Source organism: Sinohyriopsis cumingii, unplaced genomic scaffold, assembly GCF_028554795.1.
Source record: "Sinohyriopsis cumingii isolate HCF-2022 unplaced genomic scaffold, ASM2855479v2 utg000127l, whole genome shotgun sequence".
In the NCBI taxonomy this organism is placed as follows: domain Eukaryota; kingdom Metazoa; phylum Mollusca; class Bivalvia; order Unionida; family Unionidae; genus Sinohyriopsis; species Sinohyriopsis cumingii.
The window spans coordinates 7,576,194-7,596,276 of NW_028315871.1; the positions used below are offsets into that span (position 1 = coordinate 7,576,194).

A 20,083-nucleotide genomic window follows, 5' to 3' on the forward strand; every position below is an offset into this window, starting at 1 on the left:
ATCATTCAAGTGTTGAACAGAGAACAGATATTTAATGAGCATGTTTACATGTTTACATGTCACGCTGATGGCATTTTTCTCTTTTTCGATTAAAGCTCTTCACATTAATCTCGGATGTAAACAAAAAGATGCATGAGTGTTTGGAAAGAATTTGGTAATTTATTTTTTCATAGAAGATAATTTTTATTTAAATATACACCCAGCAGAAGTTTTATGTAATTTCTGAAAGGTATCATTTTATATATATATATATATATATATATATATATATATATATATATATATATATATATATATATATATATATATATATATATATATATAAACTTTAAATGGTGATACAGTATAAGGCGGCTACTGGGCTCAACCCGTGTCATTAAAACAAGAGCAAAGCAAAGCTTTATCCAATAACAAACCTTGTTTCTGGACTTGAGCTTATGATGATGCTGCATCCTCAGATTATACAGAAAAAGTTTGCTGTGCTAATAATGACCTGGGTGGGCTTATATCCTCCTCTTATAATACTACTTATAATAATTTTCATTTCTTTTCTATACTTCTTTCTCACATACCCACATTGACTCTGCAATGTAACAAACACACACAAAAATTGAAACAAAAAAACAAAAACAAAACCCAAACACACACAAGGTCAATGAAGCCCAAATGATAATGGTGAATTTTAATTGAACCAGTGGAAAGGATAAAATAATTAGTACAATAAATATTATATCTCATATAGAATAATCTAAATACATACAAAAAACTCTTAAGGTAAAAAAAATAATAAAAACAATGTAAGCAAACAGAAAATAAAATAAATATAAGCAAATGAAAACAAACAACCAAATGATCAATGAGGTAAGATTTTTTTTTGTTGTTGTTGTAGGGTTTAATGCCATTTTTCACCACACGATAGGCTATACATTGAGGCCAGTATTAATGGTGGAGGAAGAACCTGGGAAAACCCTGGAAAGAACCACCGACCCACGAGAAGCTACTGGCAAGCTTTCTCACATACCCACATTGACTTAACATTAACAAGAAACTTTATTATGTAGACAGCGAAGGGTCTTTCACATAGTCAAAGTTGATAACTCAGCTCTAGCATCATTTACAAGCTTAGCATGCCAAAATACATGGAGTTACTTTTACGAGTTAATGGGATCATCTGTTTGAACCCACAAATAACATTGCGAACAAAAGTGTAAAATTCAAATAATGACTCAGGAGAATTGCAGACAAAAACCATATTGAATACCCAGTGAGTTGCAATCGATGTTGCAGAAATCCAGGGTTAAAAATTGTTTGTTTTTTTTTAAATTTAAAAATGACTCCGAACATGAAAAAAATGGACTGGAAAATATAAACCAGACTAAACATAAGCAGTTTGAAAAAATGACATTTCTACTTTATCTTTATAGAAATTGATGGGACTTGTATAGTATCATGATTCGGAACAACTGAAGGGTGGTTATAATGTCATATCCGGACAAGGTGAAATCGAAGTAAAATTATATTCTTATGAGTAGTTTAGTAATTAGACTACCGTCTTTCAAATACATGCAATACTCCATATAAAACTGTATGACATAAACTATACGTTGTTAATAAATGGAATATGAAATATAGACTTTGAAAAGAAATCATGCTAAGGCTTTTTGAATTTTATTTTTTTAAAAAGACAATAAAATGTTTAGTGTTTGTGATGAACTTATAAGTATTTCTTGAAAAGAAGTTACAAAAGAACCCGCTAATGCAAAATGTCCCCTTCATCTATGCCATCTTCAATATTGAGTTTATGGCATTTAAATGTTGATTGAGGAATGTTATAAAAATGTCAATCTTCATTTGAATTTGAGAGAATTTTGACTTAATCCTAGTTCCTTTTAAGCCCTATTTTTTATATTTGGACATTTGGGATGTAGAAATCTGAGTGTCCATTGACCCTTTCATTTGAATGAATGATTCGAACTAAATTGATCAGCATGTGTGCATAACCTGATTGCTTGCCGGGACTTCCAAATTAAATGTTGGTGCAGCTGGGTTAGAGTTGACTTTTGCTTTTAGCTCCTATCTCTCCATCCTCGTTTGAGTCATCAACTGTAATTTTCTCCTCTCTTGTATCTGTTATGGTATATATGGATCTATTTTCCCTGTCACTGAACATGGGCATGGTGATCTGTATTAGTCATCTGTCTTCAGATCACCTACTTGTAGGTCCTGAACATTCATTCAGGTCTTCACCCATTTTGGACTCAAATTTGATCCTCAGCCTCTCCATTGCTAACATACGTTTGCATTCCCTTGCTTTATCCTTGGCTTGCAGTCTAGCTAACTCAAGCTTTTTCTCCTTTTTATACTAGCTGCTTGTCTTTTTCTTTCTCTCACTCTACTGCTTGTATTTCTCTTTCTTTCCCTCATTCTGCCACTTGTACCTTGTGTTCCCTAACACTTCACTCCACATAATTTTCAGGTAACTGGTCCACTTCAGAATCTAACTTATCCTTTCCAATTAAATTAAGTTCAATCACCATCCCTGGTTTACTTGTACTGTGTCACAAGAACAAAGTCCTCTACCCACACTCAAGTATTACTGCCCTACTATAAAACTAGCTCCACATGTATTTACTTACTTCTGGTATAGCCCTACCAATGGACTCACTGAAACCAGACTATGTTTTGGACAAACAATCAATGAACGGTCAGCACACCATGCAAATTCAGCGTAAAGCTTACACATAAAACAAGGCATAATAACTACTGTTGGTTCATCTAATTAACTCTCCTCAAAATAATACAAATGTAATTTTTCCCCCGAATTTCACAAATTCTGAATATGACCCTTTCTCTCCAATGGTGTGATTAATAGCAAAGGCATGTGTATCAATCTCTTACATTGTTACCATTGTAACTTGAAAATTCATTGCAAGAAAATTGCATACAATGAACATATACAATGAGCAGACAATGGTTCAATTCACTCCAATTGATATTTCTGCACAAGCATTACCAAAATTTTCAACATTTGGATAAATTTCTTTCTATTCTTTATTTGCTCAGAATCTTGACTCAAATGTCCTAATACCTATACAGGATTTGTTACGTGACAGGGGTGGTTATTTTTATTGGAGGATGATCGGTCATGATGTTGTTGCCTGCATCAACTAAATAACATAAGATAAAATTAATGGATGGAATAACACATCTGAGCCGGTATATAGAATAGAACAACATGACCCCTGGGGGAGGTGGCACCATTTCCTTCCCTAGGAACAACTAGCAGGCTGTGGTGCAGTCAGTACAAAGTGGCACATACACAATTGTGCGCATGCCACAATAATTAAACTCAACAACAAAAAACAACAACATGAACCCCATATGTAGAATATAACAATTTAATCAATTGTTTAAACAAAGAAATTGAATATGATATTTGAATGATTCACTGTCTCTTAGAAATAACATTACTAAATATATAAAAAGTGAAATTAGCTTTTTTGTTTATACCTAAAGGACAAATTTCATCATGGAAATGAGTGAACATTCGAACTCAATTGTCCAGCATGCCTGCGTGACCTGGTTGCAGCTGCTATTACTTCCAAATTCAACGTTAGAATCAATGTACTGTGTTCCTTTAGCTCCTCTCTCCTTTTAGCCTCATTGGGTCATCAACTGTAATTTGTATCCTTTCTTTGTCTCTCTTTATGTATATATGGAGCAGAGTGTTTCTTCTTATGCCTTCTCAAGACTCGCTCTCTTTTATGTAGCAAAATCTCTCTGTACCTTTAAAGTCCCATGTCCCTCAATTCCAGATACCCATCACTTGGACAGTTTATAACAAGAGATACTTTTACTCCCCTGGAGTCAAGGACTTCCCCTTTCACAGAAAAACTTGTAATTACTAATTTGGCAAGGAAAAATACTTACAACAATGAATTTTGTCTGGGAACACCCTCCCCTTATTTAACCTAGCCAATCAGGATTAAATTTATGTAACTGTCAAAAATTAACACACCCATCAAGGTTAAATTCATTCTCTATTCCACCCTTATTACACAAACTGATTCCAGGTGTTAATCTTCACTTTATGACACTTAGTTAAATGTCACAAAATTGACTCTGGGTTGTCTCCACTTTGTTGCTTTTCTTCTACTTAAACCCAGATTCACTTTGCCTCTCCATCTCTCTGACCATTTCTCCAATTAAAAGTGAATCATGCCCCAAATAGCTCAGGCTAAGAACAAGTTTGCATAGTAAAACACAATAGCTTAGGCCAAGAACAAGTTTGCATAGTAAAACACAATTAGCTTAGGCCAATAACAAGTTTGCACAATAAAACACAATTGCTTAGGCCAAAATTTAGTTTGCACAGAAAAACACAATTTCACTATTATTACATTCACAGCACAAATCAGCCAAAATTCAAATGGAACAAATCTCTTTCATTGTCATTAGCATTTATTCAGAACAGAGTGTATGCCAGTAGTATTCTGCATTATTGAATAGTGTAATTTTTACAGTTGCACATTGCATTATTGAATAGTGTGATTTTTACAATTGTACAGTGCATTATTGAACAGTGTAATTTTTACAATTGTACAGTGCATTATTGAACAGTGTAATTTTTACAATTGTACAGTGCATTATTGAATAGTGTAATTTTTACAGTTGTACAGTTCATTATTGAATAGTGTAATTTTTACAGTTGTACAGTGCATTATTGAATAGTGTAATTTTTACAGTTGTACAGTTCATTATTGAATAGTGTAATTTTTACAATTGTACAGTGCATTGTTGAATAGTAGAGTCGTAGAATAAACTTATCAGAATAGAATTTCAGCAGTTCTGTATTCTTTTCAAATCTATACATCAAGGAAACATACCAATATTTTATTTCACTTAATGATTTATGATTCTCTACTTCCATTTGCTTTTGTTTAAATGATTTTTTTCCTGTAAGAAAAGCTTTATGCAAGACGAGTCTAGAAAGCCTGCTTTAAAGAATGATAGCTTAAATTAAAAACAAGACTCTTTTCCCTGTGACTTACTGTTTATCAGTATTGCAGATTTATTTATTTGCTTTTTATAGTCTTTATTTAGATCCAACATTTTGTGCTTTTATTTGAGAATTTCAGCTTTGTGACCTCTTTCTTGTTTTTTCCCATCATTTAATGAAGTGCAATCTGGTAAGTTTATATTTATAAACAAGCTTACGTACAGCATATTTAATGTATATCAGGTAATTTAATGAGACTGTTGACCAATCAACAATGGTGACCAACATTTCACTTTTATCAGTGACCCTACTGAACTATAAACCAAAAGATATCAGACAGGCACCACACAGTTCCATATTGGTCCATGTTTTTGTTGCCTGCAGTCTGATATGTTAGCATTTTGTCCCATTTAACCCTTTGCTTCCCATATAAAAATCTAACCCTGTTGACGTCACAGTCTGGTTCCCCATTATAAAAATCCCATAAGCTGTAAAGCAATGTCATTGTGAGGAAATTCCAGTGTAAATTACTTGTACATTTGTAGGGCCGTGCTGCATGTCTTGATTTGGTTCAGTCCATTTTTATGCTATGTCTGTACATTCCTGTCCATTCATCCATCCTTACAGTAGGTCATTGGTTCTCAAACCCTTGGTTATGTTGTAAATCAGGGTTGCGAGGACAATCTGGAGGGTTGCAGATGGTCACCAGGATTTATTTTGAGGGTGGCAAAACTTACCAAAATGTGGAAACATGGCAATGAGGCTCAGAAAAAATATTTTATGGTCATTCTGTCCATCCTTAAATCCTGGTAAACTTGGTAGCAGGATTGCTAAACACCAATTAACATAGACAAATGAATTTGATTGGCATATTTGTATGAATATACAGATAATGGATTTGATTCCAAAATCATTACTTCATTTTTTGAAGTAATTTTAATACCTTCTGAACTCTTGAGACCTTTTTGATGAGAACATTACAAACAGGATTAAGTATAAAAAAAAAGCTCGAGGTAGAAAAATGAAATTTTATGTAGGTATATTTTTATAAAAAAATGAAAATTGCTGTAGGCATATTTGTATACAAATGAAGTTTGATACACATATTTTCTGACAAATGAAATTTGATGTAGATATATTTTTATACAAAATTGAAATGTGCTGTATGCATATTTTTATTAAAATTAAAGTTATTTGCTTTGATTTCCTAAACAACTGGATCGATTCTGTTTGTATTTGAACCACTATGAATCAAAGACACTTCTTTGTATGACATAACCCAGTCACACCTTGAACCATATGATCAAATTTACAGTCATAAAAAAGCTTGCATTAGGGTTTTTGGTTAAAGATTTTTCATTTAGTTATATTTCCATAACCCTTCCTGTAGATTTGAAACACCAGTTATTTTACAGCCAGAAAACCAGTCTATGGTTTGGAGGAATAAAAAATAAAATTGTAAATGTTTGAGATGTTCCCTGTGCCTAGCAATGGATTTACTATATCTCCAGTTATTAATTTGCAGCATGATGCCCCAGTGCTAAATATCATTATAAACTGCAGACATCATAGCGATATGACTGAAAAATTGTTAAAGCTACATTAAATATCCAAATCACACACACACACACATACATGTGTATAGTATCTAATTTCTTCTGACAAAGTACAGTGAAACCTTGCTACTCCATGATGACCAGGGTCCACAGAAAGCCATTGTGCTATGATCAGGGTCTACAAAAAGCCATTGTGCTATGATCAGGGTCTACAAAAAGCCATTGTGTTATGATCAGGGTCCACAGAAAGCCATTGTGCTATGATCAGGGTCCACAGAAAGCCATTGTGCTATGATCAGGGTCCACAAAAAGCCATTGTGCTATGATCAGGGTCTACAAAAAGCCATTGTGCTATGATCAGGGTCCACAGAAAGCCATTGTGCTATGATCAGGGTCCACAAAAAGCCATTGTACTATGATCAGGTTCCACAGAAAGCCATTGTGCTATGGCCAGGGTACACAGAAAGCCATTGTGCTATGATCAGGGTCTACAAAAAGCCATTGTGCTATGATCAAGGTCCACAGAAAGCCATTGTGCTATGATCAGGGTCCACAGAAAGCCATTGTGCTATGACCAGGGTCCACAAAAAGCTACTGTGCTATGTACCATATTGAGATACTGGCAAACAAGAGATGGGGGTGGCATTAATATATAAGAGGGTGGAGGGGACATAACTTCAGAATTAATTGACCCAGTTCTCCACCTGTTCCTTATTAAAAACAAGAATTTCTTAAACAGATTTAATATTTAATTGTTATATTTTTTAAATCACCAGTTAATCTAGTTTTATCCATAATACTTCTTCAATACTATGATCCTTCAATTTGAAAGATATTTAATTTTATATCTAAATTCTCATGATATCTATATCCATATAAATTTCATGTTAACCCTATGAATCAGATCTCATCCTCACTCAGCTTTCATTAAGGGATTTTCCCAAAGATTGACTAAGGGCCATGAGTTTTCCCGACAGTATAAGTGGTGGTCTGTCCCCAACCCAACTGACCCCAACCCCTCATGTTAAGACCCTTGGTTAAAGGGTTCACATCCCATCCTGGCCTTTTAAACCACCCACTTTGGACACTAGAGTGGCATATGAGGTTGTTTTATTATATTAGCATGGGCTTTTCACTAAAGCACTTGTTTCAAGTACATCCTTGGTCTTAAGTGAAGATAGTGCCATCTTGCATTCAAAATGACTGTCATGGTGGCCTCTTGAAACATCTTGTCTACCCTTGAATAGATGGTTGTAACAACTTGTTTAATTTGCTGCAAAACTTGCTAACATAAGTAGATGGTTATAAGTGAAAAATGGTGCCAAATGCTCGCATCAAATATGGTCACCTTAGCAGCCAGTTTCAAATACTTGATACTACTCCAGTAGAATGAATAGCCATACTAAGCATGTGTGTGCATGTGTGTGTGTGTGTGTGTGTGTGTGTGGGTGGGTGTGTGTTTGAAAACTTGTATGATCTCTACTTGTGCCTGCATGACAATAGTGTTGATTTGAAATTCAGTATAGCTGTCAGATGGTTTCAGCATTCAGCATAAAAGAAGAATGGTCTTATCTTGGATTCCTGGAAATTCTTTTTAGCTAGTTGAGCATCAATCCATTCAAGGGACTCTTGTATTTCACAAAGGTTTTTCTGTCAAGGAATCTAGGTATGTTCATAGCTTGTCACTCCATATCCTCTTGTGTCTTCACATTTTAAGGTACTCACTGAGCTCTCCAAATCTCATTCCAAGGACAGCTGGATTGGAGCAGCATTTGGTCTCACCTAGCAGGTCTTAAGGAAGATTTGTATTATATGCTATTGGTGACAGCTGGACTGGAGCAGCATTTGGTCTCAAGTCATAAGGAATATTTGTATTATATGCTACTGGTGACAGCTGGATTCGAGCAGCATTTGGTCTCAGGTGATAAGGAAGATTTGTATTATATGCTTTTGGTGACAGCTGGACTGGAGTAGCATTTGGTCTCACCTAACAGGTCATAAGGAAGATTTTTATTATATGCTACTGGTGACAGCTGGACTGGAGCAGCATTTGGTCTCACCTGGCAGGTCATAAAGAAGGTTTTTATTATATGCTATTGGTGACAACTGGATTGGAGCAGCATTTGGTCTCAGGTCATATGGAAGATTTTTATTATATGCTATTTGTGAAAGCTGGATTGGAGCAGCATTTGGTCTCAGGTCATAATGAAGATTTTTATTATATACTATTGGTGACAGCTGGACTGGAGCAGCATTTGGTCTCACCTGGCAGGTCATAAGGAAGATTTTTATTATATGCTATTGGTGACAGCTGGACTGGAGCAGCATTTGGTCTCACCTGGCAGGTCATAAGGAAGATTTTTATTATATGCTATTGGTGACAGCTGGACTGGAGCAGCATTTGGCCTAACCAGGCGGGCCATAAGGAAGATTTTTATTATATGCTATTGGTGACAGCTGGTTGTAGCAGATACTGGTGAGAGTTAGTTGGTTTTGCAATAGTAAGTTATTTGCTCCGTTTCTGACTGGTGGACTGAATATTCATGATGACAATGGACTTGTGTCACGACTCACCCGGCTGTAGAATGTCCATCATATTCCATGAAAAACGATGGAAAATGCTGGAAAATTCTAGCATGGAAAACGCTGGAGTATTTGGACTAATATTCCAGCCTCTGTCCAGGGTAGGCTGGAAAACCCTGAACAATTCTTGCATGGAAAACGCTGGACAATTCTAGCATGGAAAATGCTGGAGTATTTGGACTATTATTCCAGGCTATGTCCAGGGTAGGCTGGAAAACCCTGGACAATTCTAGCATGGAAAACGCTGGAAAATTCTAGCATGGAAAACGCTGGAGTATTTGGACTAATATTCCAGCCTATGTCCAGGGTAGGCTGGAAAACCCTGGACAATCCTAGCATGGAAAACGCTGGAAAATTCTAGCATGGAAAACGCTGGAGTATTTGGACTAATATTCCAGCCTATGTCCAGGGTAGGCTGGAAAACCCTGGACAATTCTAGCATGGAAAATGCTGGAAAATTCTAGCATGGAAAACGCTGGAGTATTTGGACTAATATTCCAGCCTCTGTCCAGGGTAGGCTGGAAAACCCTGGACAATTCTTGCATGGAAAACGCTGGAAAATTCTAGCATGGAAAACGCTGGAGTATTTGGACTAATATTCCAGCCTATGTCCAGGGTAAGCTGGAAAACCCTGGACAATTCTAGCATGGAAAAGGATGGAAAACCCTGGACAATTCTAGCATGGAAAAAGCTGGAGCATTTGGACTAATATTCCAGTCTTTATCCAGGGTAGGCTGGAAAACACTGGACAACACTAAAATTTAGCTGAAAATTGTTGAAATATTTTATGAAAACGAGATTTTTAACAGTGATGCAACTTTTATTTGATGATAATTTCAAGAAGAACATGATCCAAATTACCCCAACCAACTCCTTGTATTGACTGTGATGTTTAGTAACTTTTAAACAAGGAACAAAATTAAAAACTATACTTGTCACTGGTAGCTTAATAGGTTGTGCACTAGTATTCAGTAGACAACATGGCTTAAGTTGTCATAAATATCGCTACACTTCTACTGGTGTGTCATAAAATCCAGATTACTGGCTCCTTAACATCATCCGAGTTTCTAAAAATATGTTCTCTTACTCTAGTTATAGTTTGAATTTATTCTGAAGCAATCTTAACAACAAAATAACAAAAATTCACGTTAATTTCTATCTCAATTTTAATTAAAAAAATTTAAAATATTTTTTTTTTTACACGTGTTGTTTCATAGTTCATTCACCACATTTCTTATTTTTCTGTTGTCACCACTGGAGTCTGTGGAAGTGATGGTACTCTTGATGGTTTAACCAAATCGCAAAGCTTCTGTCTCACCATCACCTCCCCAATGTTGTACTTCTCCTTCATGATTTCTGAAATACAAATCATTGTATATTAATGAATAGAATCAAGCAAGATTTCAAATTTATTTCAATCCCATATATATATATAGAGAGAGAGAGAGGGGAGTGAGAGAATGAGAGTTATGCCTGAAACATTTCATGCAATTACAGTACTTTTACAATCCCTGAGGTTGGTAATTGTAATGAGGCACTTGGCTTGATGACTAACTTGATAGGCTTAAAAACCTGTGGTTTTCCATCACAAATTAAACTGGCTACCTAACTGCTCCTGTGGCCTAAGTCTAAGTGGTTAGAGCGCCTGCTACGGGTGTGAGAGGTCACAGGTTTGAACCCTTAACCGAGTCATACCAAAGACTTAATAAAAGAATGGTACTATTAGCTGCCTTGCCTGGTGCTCAGCATTAACCCTTTACCTCATGCAAGCGTCTTTTGATGCCTCTACTCCATTCACATGGAAGCGCCTTTTGACGCCTGCTGTAAACATCAGCCATTTTAAGCCGGTTTTCATAGTGCCACCTTCGGGGAAAACCCCCATTTAGATACTACATTCATTTCTGTGAATGACAATTACATCAGATCACGTGGTCACTGTTTATGCCCTGGTCGATATCTGCTATTTAAAGTAACTGGGTCATAATCTCCACTCTCCAAAATGGAGGTCGCGGATTTCATTCAGTACTTACGAAGTTTTCACGATTAGAATCAGAACAATGAAAGATTCAATAACTTAGGTAAAGGCTCCGATATTGATGCAGGCAGCAATTAGTTTTCATAAATTATCAAATTCAGATGACTTAGTGATGTAGATGCAGACGACAAATTGTAAATTTCAAGTATGAGAAATGGCAGCTATGATTGGTCACGCAGCCTCACTGACATGACGGTAAATGAGTCCTCTCAAGATTTTAAAGCACGTAAAAAATTCTTCAGTGAAAAATAATTACGCAGCTATAACAATCAGACTTTTAATCTTCAATTTTTCCACACATAATAGATGTGAACCAAAAATGTAAAATGGTTACAATTGCTGTTTAACATAAAATACACTACACTGCTTAACAGTTAACAGGCAGGCTTATGCGTATGGAGTCGAATAGGTAACAGGTGCTCTATTTATAGCATGCTGCGCTTTGTAATTATGCTCTATAAGGTAAACGGTTAAGAGGTTAGTGTTAGGACTGGTCAACCTGGTGTCAAGATAATGTGAATGGGTGGGAGACATTATGCTACATGTCTGTGGCATGATATCTCAGTGCTAGACATCACTATAAATTGCCACACTGCAGACATCGTAGCGATGTGACTAAACATTTGTTAAAGCTATGTTACTAAACATCTGAATCACGCACACACAAACTGGCTACCATATACATGCAGCTGTGATTATACCATTTAAACTGAAAGTAGATTTACATTGTCCATTTGAATATTGCCTGTCTACACTATTATGCTTCAAGTAGTAGTTGTGTATATGTTTAAATTTCATAATAATGTTCCAGCCTTAGTTCATAAAAAAATTTTGTTACAATTTGGCATATATTTTGTCATAGGTTAACAAAGTTTAAAACGCATGGTTAATAATTTAAAATATACCATAAATTATTTGAATTCTGGACTGGTCTTGGAGAGGTGTCCTTGTGTGTACTTATTATTGGCTCTTGCCCTAGGTAGTGTCTTTCCAATATATTCACCAGAGCTGTACAGCATTCTGAATATTTATTTATCAGCTTTGTTAAAATCCAAAATTTGACATATTTCTGCCTCATGCTGGGTGTAAAAAAAAATTTAATCCAAATTTTCACCATGATGATTCATATGCACTAAGTTTCTGATATATTTACTTATCTACATACACAACTCCAGGTTACAGCTAATGTTCTAGACATTTGAATTTGAAACAAATGTGGTATTACCTCTCGCTTGCTTAATTCAAATTAAAAGATCGAAGAATTTCAATGAAGCTGTCGCCATCAAGTTGTTTACATAACTGTGCCTTGCCACTTTTTTTCTGAAATTAAAGGACACAAACTAAACAAGTATTTTTGGTGAGGAAAATTGATAATCATTTCCAACAGTTTACAACTGTACATTCTTATTAATTATACAATAAGTTACTATTAAATATTACTGAAATGGCTGAATATAAATTGGATAGACAGAAACAAGCCATAATCTGAATTGAAGATTAATTGGAAAAGAGATCTACTGGTATATTTCTGAGTCACAGTCTAAAATTAATTAAAACAAATATAACTTATTGCTACAAATAGCACACTGTCTGTTAAATAATAACGAAAATGTAAAAAATACAAATACCAGTCAGATCATTAATAATATCAAGGGTGAATAAAATTTAAAGTGAAATTTACAATTTGGAAATGTATATTCGCAAGGCCGGCACGTACCAACTTTTTTGAAAGACAGACACGAGATGACTGGTCATTGTGCATTAGGATAAGTAAAAAATGTTGCCAATTATGTAAACAAAGCTTAAAACATAACACATACCTTTCAATATCCTTACTATTTTGACGTCTAATTTATGTCTTCAAACAGCATAAAAAAAAGAAATTGTTCCATAGGATATATTTCGTAATAGCTTTCCGTAAATTTACGTCACGCGAAGTCTTTCGCAGCTAAGGTATTTGGCGGCCGTGCAAATAATTTTGCTACAATTGGACTGAGTAATGACTTACCTGCTATTTTCGCAATAATACACTCATGGTATCCCTTGAATCCACGACGAACCGCCATCACTTTCTCTCCCGTGCGATATTCCTTCATTTCTTTTCGTGGCGAGTGTACATCAGCCATACAGATTATGCCTCCCTGAGTGGGACGATCATTCACCCATATAACCAGGGATATTTCTGGTTCAGTGGTCATCTTAAAATCCTGGGATATTTTATATTTTACAATTTCAATGACACTCCAATCGAAAATTGCGCCCAAATTCTAGACTGGTTATCCAAAGCGTTTTACGGTGCCAAATTTGGAACCAAAATTTACAGAAAGGTTTTTTTTTTTGTTTTTCCTTTTTACAGAAAATTTGGTTCTAACGCACGAAATCGAAATATGTCGGCTTTTTCAATGTAGTAATTGGTTAAAAAAAATAAGTTCATAATTTTATATCCCATCATAGTCAGCTTCATCAGCCATCATCATACGGAACAACCTCGGCTATTTCTGCGTGACAATTGTCAAAGATTTGAAGGAAAAATGTGAATTCAGTAAGGAGTATCTCAAATAGAATTTTTATTGTGAGATCTGCAAAAAATTGTACTCCGATAAAGAAGAAATGTGTGAAACTGGGGGCTGTACAGGTGTACATAACTAATAATTATGAGCAAACATCTCTTTGGAATGAAGTTGGCTCTGACAAGAAAGAAGACTTCCTTTCATCATCAAAAATAGGATCAAGTGTCTTCGAGAACCTATTATTGTTGTTGAAATTGGAAATGCCATTTATGGTACTGTTCTCCCCAGTCATCATGAAAAGGACTAAAATGGCTCTCACCATTGCACAGCAGAATTTCATACTTATACACTGTAGTGTCAAGCTCAAGTGGTGAACAGATTTGGACATATTTATGATTTTATATGCACCAGATATTTTCTGGTCAGGATTTAACTAAATTTTCAGGATATCTCTTCATACATGTATAGTTTGTGTTACACCAACATTTTTGTATAGTGATGTTCTTTTGATAATGAACATTTATTTACATATGTGGTACATACAATAAATGATGTACTACTTCAGCACTTGTAGTTTGTTTTTTTAAAGCAGGGGTCAGGTGTGTGTGTGTGTGTGTATGGTTTAGTTTGTTTATTTGACTTGTGTCCTCTATTTCTCAGTGTATATTTATCATAGGTTTGAAATAATAGTTCAGTTTCAAGTTCAAAAATCTGTGTTACAGCGCAGTTTAGTCATGATTGCTCTTTCTTTAGGTAATTCAAAATAATTCTTTGTACCAATCTTGAAAATTGACTAAGTTCTTTTCCAGGGTTTTCCATGCTGAAATTTATCCCAAAAATTCTAAGTCCAAACTGTCCATCCTTTTCCAGGGTTTTCCATGCTGAAATTTATCCAAAAAATTCTAAGTCTAAACTGTCCATGCTTTTCCAGGGTTTTCCATGCTGAAAAAAATTCAGAGTCCAAAATGTCCATCATTTTCCAGGGTTTTCCATGCTGAAAAAAATCAAAGTCCAAAATGTCCATCGTTTTCCAGGGTTTTCCATGCTGAAAAATTTCAAAGTCCAAAATGTCCAGCATTTTCCAGGCATGTCCAGCATTTTCCATGCACAATGTCCAGGGTTTCCATGCTAAATTCTGCAGAATATTTCATTTTTCCATCGTTTTCCAGGGTTTTCCATGTTTTTCCATCGTATTCCATCCTTTTCCAGAGTATACGATGGAAAAAGTACAGCCGGGCAGTCTAACTTGAAGTGTGGGCGGGATGTCACTGGTGAATTCAAAGAATAGTTTGAAATTGTTGTCTGTTTTATCCATTGTGATTTTGTGTTATCAGTGAATCTGCACCAGATTGGATATATGTTGAAGAGCTTTTGTTTTAGACTTCCCCAGAAAATATTGCCATACAAAGGGACCATTTTAGAGTTCAATGCTGTCAGTTGACTTGTACAAATTATTGGCTGTTTAACACAAAATTGTTCAACTGAGGAACATGAGGCTATCTGATATTGCCATATACAAGAAATATAACCAAACAGAATCGAAAATATATCCATTGTAAAAATAATTCAGCAGAATTCTTTATTTAACAGATAACCTACGTATACAGTTTCAAAATTTTCCATTCAGTATTTAATTTAGTACATAACCCTGATAAAAAAATTTAAAATTTTCCAGCAGAATTCAGTATTTAATTTAAAAGATAAACCTGGTATACATTTTAAAAATTATTTGCAGAATTCAGTATTTAATTTACTGAATTTAATTTACCAGATAACCCTGACATAAAATTTAAAAGTATATCTGAATCTACATTAAAATATGGAATCAAATTTTAATCCAGATTACCTGGTCAACTTCTGTTCTCTTTTTGGTCTGATATCAGGCTGGTAATTCTGTTGTTGACTTCATAGTTCTTTGTTACTGATGTTGCTGATGAATGGCGTTTCTGTTCCTTCTCCTAAATGTTATTTCTTTCATAATCATTATTGTTGTTGTTGTTATAATTATTACTGTTATATTCCTGTTATTATTATTGTTATTACATGTATTATTATTATTATTATTATTATTATTTATAGGGTACCCTTCAGATTCTAGATTCAGTTATGGAGGAGCTGCAGCTAATTTATCCATGAATTGGATTTCTTTAGGCAGCAGTTTATACCGTGAGAGCACAAACTAGTAAGATGACTAATGCTTCGCATGAAATCCAGAAACTGAAGTCCTTTTGGCAGTAGTATTTACTGTGACAGAACAAACTAGTAACATGGCTACATCACATGAAATCAATGAATTGGAGTCCTTTTGGCAGTAGTATTTACTGTGACAACACAAACTAGTAACATGGCTACATCACATGAAATCAATGAATTGGAGTCCTTTTGGCAGTAGTATTTACCATGACAGCACAAACTAGTAACATGGCTACATCACATGAAATCAATGAATTGGAGTTCTTTTGGCAGTAGTATTTACTGTGACAACACAAACTAGTTACATGGCTACATCACATGAAATCAATGAATTGGAGTCCTTTTGGCAGTACTATTTACTGTGACAGCACAAACTAGTAACATGGCTACATCACATGAAATTAGTGAATTGGAGTCCTTTTGGCAGTAGTATTTACCATGACAACACAAACTAGTAACATGGCTACATCACATGAAATCAATGAATTGGAGTCCTTTTGGCAGTAGTATTTACTGTGACAACACAAACTAGTTACATGGCTACATCACATGAAATCAATGAATTGGAGTCCTTTTGGCAGTAGTATTTACTGTGACAGCACAAACTAGTAACATGGCTACATCACATGAAATTAGTGAATTGGAGTCCTTTTGGCAGTAGTATTTACCATGACAGCACAAACTAGTAACATGGCTACATCACATGAAATCAATGTATTGGAGTCCTTTTGGCAGTAGTATTTACTGTGACAGCACAAACTAGTTACATGGCTACATCACATGAAATCAATGAATTGGAGTCCTTTTGGCAGTACTATTTACTGTGACAGCACAAACTAGTAAGATGGCCTACATTGCATGAAATTAGTGAATTGGAGTCCTTTTGGCAGTAGTATTTACCATGACAGCACAAACTAGTAAGATGGCCTACATTGCATGAAATCAGTGAATTGGAGTCCTTTTGCCAGTAGTTTATACCGTAACAGCACAACCAGTAGGATGACTTACTTTGCATGAAATCCAGAAATTTAAGTCCTTTTGGCAGTAATATTTACTGTGACAGTACAAACTAGTAACATGGCCACATCACATGAAATCAATGTATTGGAGTCCTTTTGGCAGTAGTATTTACCATGACAGCACAAATTAGTAAGATGGTCTACATCACATGAAATCAATGTATTGGAGTCCTTTTGGCAGTAGTATTTACCATGACAGCATAAACTAGTAAGATGGCCTACATCACATGAAATCAGTGAATTGGAGTCCTTTTGGCAGTAGTTTATACTGTGAGAGCACACACCAGTAGGATGACTTACTTTGCATGAAATCCAGAAACTGAATTCCTTTTGGCAGTAGTATTTACTGTGACAGCACAAACTAGTAACATGGCTACATCACATGAAATCAATGAATTGGAGTCCTTTTGGCAGTAGTATTTACTGTGACAGCACAAACTAGTAACATGGCTACATCACATGAAAACAATGAATTGGAGTCCTTTTGGCAGTAGTATTTACTGTGACAGCACAAACTAGTAACATGGCTACATCACATGAAATCAATGAATTGGAGTCCTTTTGGCAGTAGTATTTACTGTGACAGCACAAACTAGTAACATGGCTACATCACACGAAATCAATGAATTGGAGTCCTTTTGGCAGTAGTATTTACTGTGACAGCACAAACTAGTAACATGGCTACATCACATGAAAACAATGAATTGGAGTCTTTTTGGCAGGCAGTATTTACCATGAAAGCACAAACTAATCAAATGACCTACTTTGCATTAGCTCTAGAGGAAAGAAATAGCAGGAACCAAAGCTATTTCAGCCACAGTACGTGTATAGTGTTTTTGGTTCTTATGAAAATCTAGTTTTTACATACTCACTTGCTTTAGCAAACCATAACATTTTAACCTTATTATAGTTAGCTTTGCTACGTGGAACTGGCTGAGAACTTTTGGCTTTTTAAATCATGTATTTCAGAATGCTTCCGTTTTATCATAAATTCTATTTGTACTCTGTTGTTACAAGGCTAAGTATGCTAATTTTAGCAGTCAGTTCTGACCTTGTATTTAACTAGTGGCAGCCATATTGCTTTGTGCAGTGATCAGTAGTGTCAATGTTACATCCAATTGCTTATTCAAAGTTGTGCTCAGTTTATACTGATATACCACCTTACAAAATCTGACCTTTGTAGGGGGAGATACAAATTGAGTAACAAAAATGTGACCGTAAAGTTTTAACGATTTGCTCATTTTTACCTTTACATTGAATAGTATCATCTTTAACTTGTATAGTTTATCTTGGAGTACTTCATGCTAACATTTATTTGTAATGGTATGACCTGCTAAAGTTTTAATGTAATTTAAATTTATTTGTAATGGTATGTCGTACTAAAGTTTTAATGTAATTCTTTATTTACATTTATTTGTAATAGTTTGTCATCCCAAATTTAATTCTTCATTTTTACATAATCAGAATTTGACTACTGTATACATCATTTCAAAAGTAAATCAGGATAGTTAAAATAGTTCATACAATTGAAAGTAGGTTGCCAGCTGTCTAATTTGCATACTCCAATAGCTTAGTATACTACTTCATAAAAGAGAGATTCAGTCAGCTTGGTATTTTTTTAGGAGTGTGGTAGAGGCAGAAAAATAGACTTTAGTTCCATTGTGAGTGAGATTTGGACCATTTCATGTGTGGCTGAAAGTTGTAGTATATAGTTAAGATGGTGAATTATGGAATTATGGGATAGACACTGGGGTTAGAGTTCACTGTTGGTTGGTGTTCCGCTGCTTTTTGATTGATCATACAACAATTGGCTAATGGCATGGCCAACTCAAATGTGCATCAAGGCATGATTATTAATAAAGCATTACTGCATAGTTTAAACAACTGTTTTTTGTTTGATGAATTTTAATGATTTACAATGTCTAGGTAAATTCAGTTTGAGTGATGAATAAAATCAGTAAGATCACACATTAGTGTACTAGAGATTATAAAAACTCAGGACCCATGGCACAAACATAAGGCTTTTTATTGCATATTCTTTCCCACTTTCCTCGTAAACTATTTATCCACAATTCTAGTGGGTGGCCCAGAAGACATAACATGCAATCAGTAACATATATAGCACCTTTAGAGCTGTGACTGCATACAACAAGTTTGGTTAGAAAATATTGAAATTGTCATTTCTGTTCAGATATTTTACCTTAACCTCCCAGAGGTGGGAGCCATAATGTCACCCCTCTTGCACATGGTTACCACAGGGGCAACATAGCAGGGAAACCATTTGGAATCCCCATCCAGAAGTTCAATAGGAATATTTAGCAGATGTGTAAAACTGAATCACAATGTCAGATGTGTAGAACTGAATTACACAGACAAGTAATACTGAATCACAGTGACAGATGTGTAAAACTGAATTACTGCAAAACTTTATGAAATTGTAAAGTGAATTATTTAGATGGCATACAGAAAAGTAGGTTACTGTATCAAGTGTTGGGAGCAAATTCAAATAGGTACATGAACACAGGACTCAACTTGTAATCTCCACATACAAATCAGGTCATAAGTTAATATGTAAATTATCCTGCATTTGTAAAAACTAATGTGACTCCTGTCCATCCTGTCAGGCTACTGTGACAACTGTCAGTCCATCCCTCCATATCACCCACCAACCACCAGTGGATCAACTTTCACCAAACTTCAACTTGTACATGTCATAATCATGTGCAAAAGGGGGTGGTGGTATTATTATCATTGTAAGTTCTTTCCCAGAGGTCCATTGGAATGCCAGTCAGAGGTCAAAGTTCAACAGCAGGGACAATTTTGAATATTTGTGACTAATTACTTGTTGAATATGGATGTGTGTATATTTCAACAGGGAATCTGGAACCACATTAGCTCAGCTGGTAGAGTGTTGGATCCAGGCATCAACAGTTCACTACCTACCCAGGTCAAACCAGGCTGGCTGCTTGTTTTGTCCTTGGGGAAGGTCATTTAACTCCTTGTCATGATACAGTCAATAATGTGTGAAGAGTATCATGGAAAGCACAACATGAAAAACAAATCAATAGGAAATGCGTAATTAGTAAGATATCCATTCTTTATTTTCTGTCTCATCATATTCAAGGTTGCTCTTCATGTAGCAACACAGCATTGATATCTGTCTGTCTCATCATATTCAAGGTTGCTCT

The 20,083-nt window shown here is 35.2% G+C and overlaps 1 long non-coding RNA gene across 1 annotated transcript in view; it reads right to left on the reverse strand.

Annotated features, from left to right (window-relative positions):
• Positions 1 to 412: 412 nt before the first annotated feature.
• Positions 413 to 20,083, reverse strand: part of LOC149774884 (uncharacterized) — a 38,406-nt gene continuing 18,735 nt past the window's right edge. The window contains exon 2 of the long non-coding RNA XR_016416687.1: positions 413 to 3,880. This is a non-coding gene — a long non-coding RNA (uncharacterized LOC149774884). The remainder of the gene's footprint in view (positions 3,881 to 20,083) is intronic.